The sequence below is a fragment of the Aquarana catesbeiana genome, linkage group LG01, assembly GCF_042186555.1.
Source record: "Aquarana catesbeiana isolate 2022-GZ linkage group LG01, ASM4218655v1, whole genome shotgun sequence".
Taxonomy (NCBI): Eukaryota; Metazoa; Chordata; class Amphibia; order Anura; family Ranidae; genus Aquarana; species Aquarana catesbeiana.
The window spans coordinates 268,637,336-268,646,605 of record NC_133324.1 but is presented as its reverse complement, the minus strand read 5'-3'; the positions used below and the strand labels follow the sequence as shown (position 1 = coordinate 268,646,605).

The window sequence follows — 9,270 nt, the reverse complement described above, 5'->3', positions numbered from 1 at the left end:
TGGAGATTCCTTTCCTGGATATGGTGACAGAGATTGTGATGCACAGATGATCCGTCTGGATGTCCTGGGACAGTGAAAACAGGAGCCATTGCTGAAGGGCCCATAGGGAACCACCTGGAGACCTCCTACGATATTCCATATTGCCTGTCACCCCTGTAGGGGTATAAGGAGCTGGTGAGTGGGGAGTCATAGGGGGAGCACAGAAGTCACCGGTTTATTCCTTGGCACAAGAGTCACCAGACTGTTTTGGAACTGTTTGCAACATATTTGTTTGTGCTATACTAACTTTTTGAAGTATAGCAGATTTTTTTCACTTCTTATTTGTTTACACGATTTTATATATATATTTTTCTGCACGGACTGCACAAAAGATTAGCACTGCAGCTCACATGAGTATATAAGTTGATGTCATGTAACATCTATTGATGGTTTATCATTTTTATCGTTTTATTGCATTTTGATTGTAGTTTAGTGTTTTTCACTGTATGATTAGTTTGCACTAGATATTATTTTTATTATTTTTATAGGGGGTCATTTATATTTTATATTTTATATCTTATATTTATAATTTATATCTCACTCCTATATTATGTGGTATTCACTATAGGAGTATTGGTGTTGCACATTTAGTCCACATACCCCCTTAAAAGGGAGCGCCATTCACCCCATCCTTTTTTCATATACTGAGAAAAGAGAGTCTGCAGGTTTTAATCTTTGCCAATCACCTCTATTTGGCACCTTTTCGATAATTTAGGCAGCCAATGCAGACACTCCCACTGTCAGCTCAAATTGATTTGAAATCTGCAGAAGAACACTGAATATGAATCTAAAGAAGAAATACAGCTGACTACACAGTTGAAGCTCAGTTGAAAACATATTTGACATTTTTCAGTGACCATAAACAAGGACTAGTGAGGGTTTGTTCATTAGCCTGGAGTTCTATTTTAACCAATTCCCAGCCAGTTATGTATAATGCTGAAAACACATGGGGATGAATGAGCATTTTGTGCATCCCTGCATTTGCCATCCTGCGGAAAATGTTAATTACACTCCACATATGCTGGCTTTCTCTTCGCACCTTGAGGCTCAGCTATGCAGATCTCTACACAGTTGAGTGGAAGAGCTCATTTAAACTGGCAGGGCATCAAGTACACTTTTTCTACAACTAACTAACAGACACAGAGTGTCCTGTACATTGTTATATCTTTCAAGGTCTGGGAAGAGATTGCATGTAGCTAATTATTCATTATGCCGCGTACACACGGTCGGACTTTTCGTCTACAAAAGTCCAACGGACGCTGACGGACTAAAGCTGGCTGGTAATCCGATCGTGTGTGGGCTTCTCCGGACTTTCAACGGACTTTTTTAGCCTAAAATCCGACGGACTTTAGATTTGAAGCATGCTTCAAATCTTTACGTCGTAAGTACGACGGACCCCGAAGTCCGCTCGTCTGTATGCTAGTCCGACGGACAAAAACCCATGCTAGGGCAGCTATTGGCTACCGGCTATGAACTTCCTTATTTTAGTCCGGTGTACGTCATCATGTACGAATCCGTCGGACTTTTGTGTGGTCGTGTGTAGGCAAGTCCGTTCGTTAGAAAGTCTGCTGCAAGTCCGCTGAAAGTCCGCCGGAAGTCTGTCGGACAGGCTGTCGGACTTTTGTAGACGAAAAGTCCGACCGTGTGTACGCGGCATTAGAATTTCTTAAATGCCGTGGGCCTTGCACATTCGCTATGTTGTCGGCAGATGGGCAAGAAACTGCTTTCAATCCCCTCTGGGCATGAAGTAGTGGTGGAACTTTCAAGCACAAATGGATTTACAAAACGCAGCCTATTGGGAAACAACTTTTTTATTCGTGTGTATTTTAAAAGACTTATTTGTGCTGGCAGGCTTCTTGAGTGCAATGAGATGCCACTATGTGTTTTAGCACTTTACACAGAAATGAATGACTTTCAGTTTCTTGAACACAAAGTTTAAAGGGAGTTTAGAGCTCTTTCTTTCCTCCATTTTGAGAGACGCGGAGTGGCCGCAGCCATGCAGATTTTTGTAAGGGCTCAAAATCTACATACCCTTGAGGTGTCTAGGCTAGAGACTGTCGAGTGGAGTATGTAATCTCAGCACTTTGGATGTTGCTGCTCGTCTGTTGGGAGGTAAAGTCCATGGCTCTCTAGCTCGTGCCAGAAAAGTACGAGGCCAGACTCCCAAAGTGGCCAAGCTAGAGAAGAAGAAAAAGAAGACTGGCCGGGCAAAGAGGCACATATAATACAAAAGGCGCTTTGTTAATGTTGTGCCCACTTTTGGCAAAAAGAAGGGACCCAATGCTAACTCTTAAAATGTCACAATGGGTTAATAAACAGATGTAGAACTTCAAAAAAAGGGAGTTTAGAATCATAAGAACATGCTCAGCCATCACTTTCTTTTCTCTATTTACAGATTTTGACCATATATTACTATAAGATGAACATTTGTTTCTACTGAAAATGCATAACGTTTTTTCATTAAAAGTAAAGCTTCTGTAAAAAGCACTGTCCCTTGCTATTTTAGGGAAGTTATGATATACTTTATTATTTGTTCTCAGAAGCATGGTGGTGGTGGCTTTTACAAATTTTCAACTACACATGTTTGACCCACTTAGGCTGGGTACACACGGGCCGAATATTGGCCAATTCCATAGAAACCAGCCGACATTCGGTCAGTGTGTACAGGTGTCTTTCAGACAGATCAGCTTTTGTCGAAGGGACATGCTGGAAAAACAGTATCCAATCAGTAGTGCTTGTGGCCAAGCTAACATCGCTATGGTAATCTGTCAGTTTTTTTCCTTCAGCCCACTGTACACACTAATTACCGAATGTCGGCCAGTTTCTGTTGAATTGGCCAATACTGGCTGATATTTGACCCAGGTGTACTCAGCCTAAGGCGCTTCAAAAACGCCCTAAAACTCCTTAGCGTTATTACCGCGTTTTTACAGCGTTTTAGGGGCGTTAGCGTTTAAATTAACGCAACGCTGCAGACGTTTTAACAGCGTTTTTCAAGCGTTATTGAAGCATGTGTTATTGATGCTATCTTTCTGCTTGCATGTTTATCCTTTGTGAGATCGTGTAAAACAAGCAGTGTCTTGTAAAGTAAGAAGCAATGTCTTGTTTTACTTCAAATCTTCATTTTTCTGGGATCAATTCTTTTTTTTGGCACTTTTTTTTTTGGCACTTTGATGGTCTGTTTAATCATTCTGACCTTCCCACAAGTTCAGTCTTGTTGTTGTAGATGCTCTCTTTTCTGCATGCATGTTTACCTTTTTGTGAGATCATGTGAATTTTCTACAGCTCAGGGTGGATCATACGCGTTATTCAGGCGTTTTTACAGCGTTTTCAATTCATTTCAATGGAGAGGGGCGTTTTTGAAGCGCTTTTTTCAACGCCCAAAAGCTGCTCCAAAGATGCTTTTCTCAACGCCCCACCAGCGCAATGCCTCAGTGTGAAAGGGTCCATTGAGATGCATGGGGTGCGTTTTATGAGCGTTTTATTAGCGTTATTTTTAGCGCTAAAATGCTGCAAAAACACCTTGGTGGGAAAGGGGTCTTAGAGCCCTTGCACACTGGGGCGGTTTGCAGGCGCTATTGCGCTAATAATAGCGCCTGCAAACCGACCTGAAAGTGCAGCTGCTGTGTATCCAGTGTGAAAGCCCTCGGTGCGCTGGCAGGACGGTAAAAAAAGTCCTGCCAGCAGCATCTTCGGAGCGGTGAAGGAGCGGAGTGTATACCGCTCCTTTACCGCTCCTGCCCATTGAAATCAATGGGACGGCGCGGCTATACCGCCGGCAAAGCGCCTCTGCAGAGGCGCTTTGCGGTGGTATTTAACCCTTTCTCGGCCGCTAGTGGGGGGTAAAACCGCCCCGCTAGCGGCCGAATACCGACAGGAAAACGCCGCTAATAATAGCGGCGTTTTACCGCCGCCCCCGCCCCCGCCCCTGCCCCAGTGTGCAAGGGCTCTTAGACTTGTGGCTTTCTGCTGCTAATTGGCCGAAGCCAGTCCTGCAATGTTCTAAAAACCCAGGAAATGAGAAGGGCAGAAGAACAAACACTCTGTACACAGTGGCGGCTGGTGCTCAAAATTTTTGGGGAGCGCAAACAAATTGAAAAATTCAGAAAAATACTGAAAAATAAACATCAATTGCAGCCTCACTGGGCAATCCATTGCAGCCACTGTGCCCATCAAATGCAGCCACTGTGCCATCAATTGCAGCCATTGTGCCATCAATTGCAGCCACTGCGTCCATCAAGTGCAACCACTGTGCCATCAGTTGCAGCCACTGTGCCCATCAAATGCAGCCACTGTGCCCATCATATGCAGCCACTGTGTCCCATAAAATGCAGCCACTGTGCCCATAAAATGCAGCCAATGTTCTCATCATATGCAGCCTCTGTGTCCATCGTATGCAGCTTCTGTGCCCCTCATATGTAGCCTCTGTGCCCATCATATGCAGCATCTGTGACCATCATATGAAGCCTCTGTGCCCATCATATGCAGCCTCTGTGCCCATCATATGCAGCCTGTGCCCATCATACAGCTTCTGTGCCCATCATATGCAGCTTCTGTGCCCATCATATGCAGCTTGTTGCCTATCATATGCAGCCTCTGTGCCCATCATATGCAGCCTCTGTGCCCATCATATGCAGCTTGTGCCCATCATATGTAGCCTCTGTGCCCATCATATGCAGCCTCTGTGCCCATAATATGTAGCCTCTGTGCCCATCATATGCAGATTGCGCCCATCATATACAGTCTCTGCGCCCATCATATGCAGCCTCTGTGCCCATCATATGCAGCCTCTGTGCCCATCACATGTAGCCTTTGTACCGCAATTCACCTTTTTTGAAGCCTATTAGAACCTATGGCTCTAATCAGCTGCTTCCAAAAAACACCCCCACCACTGGAATTCAGGTGTTCGGCATCCGAAAATGGGACGGATGCCTGAATAGGTGGTGACTACAGTGGCCACACAGTGAGGGGTGGCTGGAGAGAGGGGGCGGCACCCGTGCGACCTTAATGGACGCACCGCCACTGTCCATTTTGTCCACTGTCTGTACATTTTTCTTTATGCTACGTAATCTGGACTTGTACACTTTGTATGATGTTCTGTATAGCAAAAGGGAGAACAAACTGCGCTATAAGGGGTTAAAAACCCAAAAAATAATAATAGAAGAACAAATACTCTGTACACAGTGGCGGCTGGTGCTCAAAATTTTTTGGGAGCGCAAACTGAAAAATTCTGAAAAATACTGAAAAAAAAACATCAATTGCAGCCTCACTGTGCTATCAATTGCAGCCACTGTGCCCATCAAATGCAGCCACTGTGCCCATCAAATGCAGCCACTGTGCCATCAATTGCAGCCACTGTGCCATTAATTGCAGCCACTGTGCCCATCAAATGCAGCCAATCTGCCCATCAAATGCAGCCGCTGTGCCATCAAATGCAGCCACTGTGCCATCAGTTGCAGGCACTGTGCCCATCAAATGCAGCCACTGTGCCCCATAAAATGCAGCCACTGTGCCCATAAAATGCAGCCACTGTGCCCATCATATGCAGCCTCTGTGCCCATCATATGCAGCATCTGTGCCCATCATATGAGGCCTCTGTGCCCATCATATGCAGCTTCTGTGCCCATCATATGCAGCTTGTTGCCTATCATATGCAGCCTCTGTGCCCATCATATGCAGCCTCTGTGCCCATCATATGCAGCTTGTGCCCATCATATGTAGCCTCTGTGCCCATCATATGCAGCCTCTGTGCCCATAATATGTAGCCTCTGTGCCCATCATATGCAGATTGCGCCCATCATATACAGTCTCTGCGCCCATCATATGCAGCCTCTGTGCCCATCATATGCAGCCTCTGTGCCCATCACATGTAGCCTTTGTACCGCAATTCACCTTTTTTGAAGCCTATTAGAACCTATGGCTCTAATCAGCTGCTTCCAAAAAACACCCCCACCACTGGAATTCAGGTGTTCGGCATCCGAAAATGGGACGGATGCCTGAATAGGTGGTGACTACAGTGGCCACACAGTGAGGGGTGGCTGGAGAGAGGGGGCGGCACCCGTGCGACCTTAATGGACGCACCGCCACTGTCCATTTTGTCCACTGTCTGTACATTTTTCTTTTTGCTACGTAATCTGGACTTGTACACTTTGTATGATGTTCTGTATAGCAAAAGGGAGAACAAACTGCGCTATAAGGGGTTAAAAACCCAAAAAATAATAATAGAAGAACAAATACTCTGTACACAGTGGCGGCTGGTGCTCAAAATTTTTGGGGAGCGCAAACTGAAAAATTCTGAAAAATACTGAAAAAAAAACATCAATTGCAGCCTCACTGTGCTATCAATTGCAGCCACTGTGCCCATCAAATGCAGCCACTGTGCCCATCAAATGCAGCCACTGTGCCATCAATTGCAGCCACTGTGCCATTAATTGCAGCCACTGTGCCCATCAAATGCAGCCAATCTGCCCATCAAATGCAGCCGCTGTGCCATCAAATGCAGCCACTGTGCCATCAGTTGCAGGCACTGTGCCCATCAAATGCAGCCACTGTGCCCCATAAAATGCAGCCACTGTGCCCATAAAATGCAGCCACTGTGCCCATCATATGCAGCCTCTGTGCCCATCATATGCAGCATCTGTGCCCATCATATGAGGCCTCTGTGCCCATCATATGCAGCTTCTGTGCCCATCATATGCAGCTTGTGCGCATCATATGCAGCCTCAGTGTCCATCATATGTAGCTTCTGTGCCCATCATATGCAGCCTCTGTGCCCATCATAGGTAGCCTGTGTGTCCATCACATGCGGCTTCTGTGCCCATCATATGCAGCCTGTGCCCATCATATAGCCTCTGTGCCCATCATATGCAGCCTCTGTGCCCATCATATGCAGCTTGTGCCCATCATATGTAGCCTCTGTGCCCATAGTATGTAGCCTCTGTGCCCATCATATGCAGCCTCTGTGCCCATCATATGCAGATTGTGCCCATCATATACAGTCTCTGTGCCCATCATATGCAGCCTCTGTGCCCATCATATGCAGCCTCTGTGCCCATCATATGTAGCCTCTGTGCCCATCATATGCAGCCTGTGTGCCCATTATATGTAGCCTGTGTACCCATCATATGCAGCCTCTGTGACCCACCCGCTCCCTGTCTGACTGGCACACACTTACTCCATCCTGGAGACGGGTGACGGCAGCTATGGGACATGCAGCAGGTGATGGCGGCGAGCTCCTGTGGCCTCCATGGCTCTCTGTCCTCTCGTTCTTCCTGTTTGTTAGGCGTCCAATCAGGGTGGCAGTGCCTTCAGCCAATCAGGAGACGCGTATTAGATCCACACCTCCTGATTGGCTGAAAGGCGGCTCAGTGTTAGCAAAGCAAATATTCATTTGCTTTGCTAACCCACCTGGGTGAACTGCGAGAGCAATGCTCTGCGCTCACAGTTCACCTTTTTTGAAGCCTATTAGAGCCTATGGCTCTAATCAGGTGCTTCAAAAAACACCCCCGTCACTGGAATTCAGGTGTTCAGCATCCGAAAAAGGGACGGATGCCTGAATAGGGAGTGACTACAGTGGCCATGGATAGATTCATGCAATGCATGAATCTATCCATTTTACACAGTGAGGGGTGGCTGGAGAGAGGGGGCAGCACGCCACTGTCCATTTTGTCCACTGTCTGTACATTTTTCTTTATGCTACGTAATCTGGACTTGTACACATTGTATGATGTTCTGTATAGTAAAAGGGAGAACAAATGGCGCTATAAGGGGTTAAAAACCCAAAAAATAATAATAAACCCAAAAACAGACCAGCAAATATGAGCAGCGATTCTCCTGTATGACATAAACTACAGTATAGCACATATAAAATATATTAGAATCGTGCTAAAAAAATAATAATTCTGTAGATCAGTCCATCAGATATAGAAGCAAAGCGTTCCTATAAAAGTCCACCAGTGATTCCAACTATGAGCCTTGATGATTCCTGATGATAGAAACCGCCATCTGTCACCTCATGTGAAGAGTCCGCCACCGAAGAGTAAAATTTGCTGCTTACCAGCTCCAGATGATCCCCCATTACAGGGGATTAAACAGCGCGTTTGGCTTATACCCAGCCTGGGTCTTTCTCCCAACAGAATCCCATGGATCCATATCTGATGGATTGATCTATAGAATTATTATTTTTTTAGCGCGATTCAAATATCTTTTATATTTTTTATGATGTTCTGTATATTTCATACTTTAGACCACTGCAATCTGTACTCTTTCCTGTACACTACATATCATAAACCACTGCATCTTGTATGCTGTCTTATAAATAACATCCCCTACACTGCTGTACACTGCTCTGGACATTCCTAATGTGAAGTGTTCCTTGTGCTGGTGCCTCCTGTCCTAGTTGATAACCAAATTCCACTGCTCCACCTAAAACTACAGCCATACATTTCTGGTGCTGTGGGGGTTAATATGAGCAATGGACCTATCCTAGGCACTGGTAAAGAGTGCTGACTATACCCGCCCTTTCTATCCCTGTCCTTCATTCACAGAAGCTGTGCTATGGCTTCCATAAATGAAAAGCGCTCTATGAATGAAGGACTGGTGGATGACTGAAAGCCCCCCTCCTCCATTTATAGAGCGCTTTTTATTCATAGAAACTCCTATGAATGGAGGCAGGGGGTGGAAATGGCAAGCTTAGTTGGCACTCTTGACCTGTCCAACACTAAATGTAAGTACTGTCCCTTGTGCCGATCCTTAAAAAAATTACCTAAACTTAGAGTTTAACACTAGGAATTGTTCTAAGAAAGAATAATTTTATTTTGTTCATAAAACTGTCAAAATTTGCTAGTTTCCATTTAAAGCCCAAATCTGGGCACAAAAATCTCACCAGGGGTTAAAGCAGTTAAGGCAGTTAAACCATGCTTTTCTGCAAAGGCTACTGTACATCCCGTTCTGCAGGCTTTCACCCACATCTGTCATATGTGCTTATTTACATGCCATGATCTATACAGCTCCTATTGTACTTCCAGGTCTCATAGTCCTCAGTGCTGTGGTTTTGTCTAGGCACCCTCTCCTGCAGTCCATTCACAAAACACTCAGCCCCAGGCGAACAACATACATTGAGAATAGATATTCTAGTGCATGCACTGGGTTGAAGATAGGAAACTGCCGCATAGAATAATATCAGTTTTTTGTTTTCATCTTGAAAAAATATATTTTAGGGAAAGCATGTTTTGG

The 9,270-nt window shown here is 45.3% G+C and overlaps 1 pseudogene; it reads left to right on the top strand.

Annotated features, from left to right (window-relative positions):
• Nucleotides 1-1,984: 1,984 nt before the first annotated feature.
• On the top strand, nucleotides 1,985-2,377 carry LOC141127845 (small ribosomal subunit protein eS30-like; annotated as a pseudogene).
• Nucleotides 2,378-9,270: the final 6,893 nt, after the last annotated feature.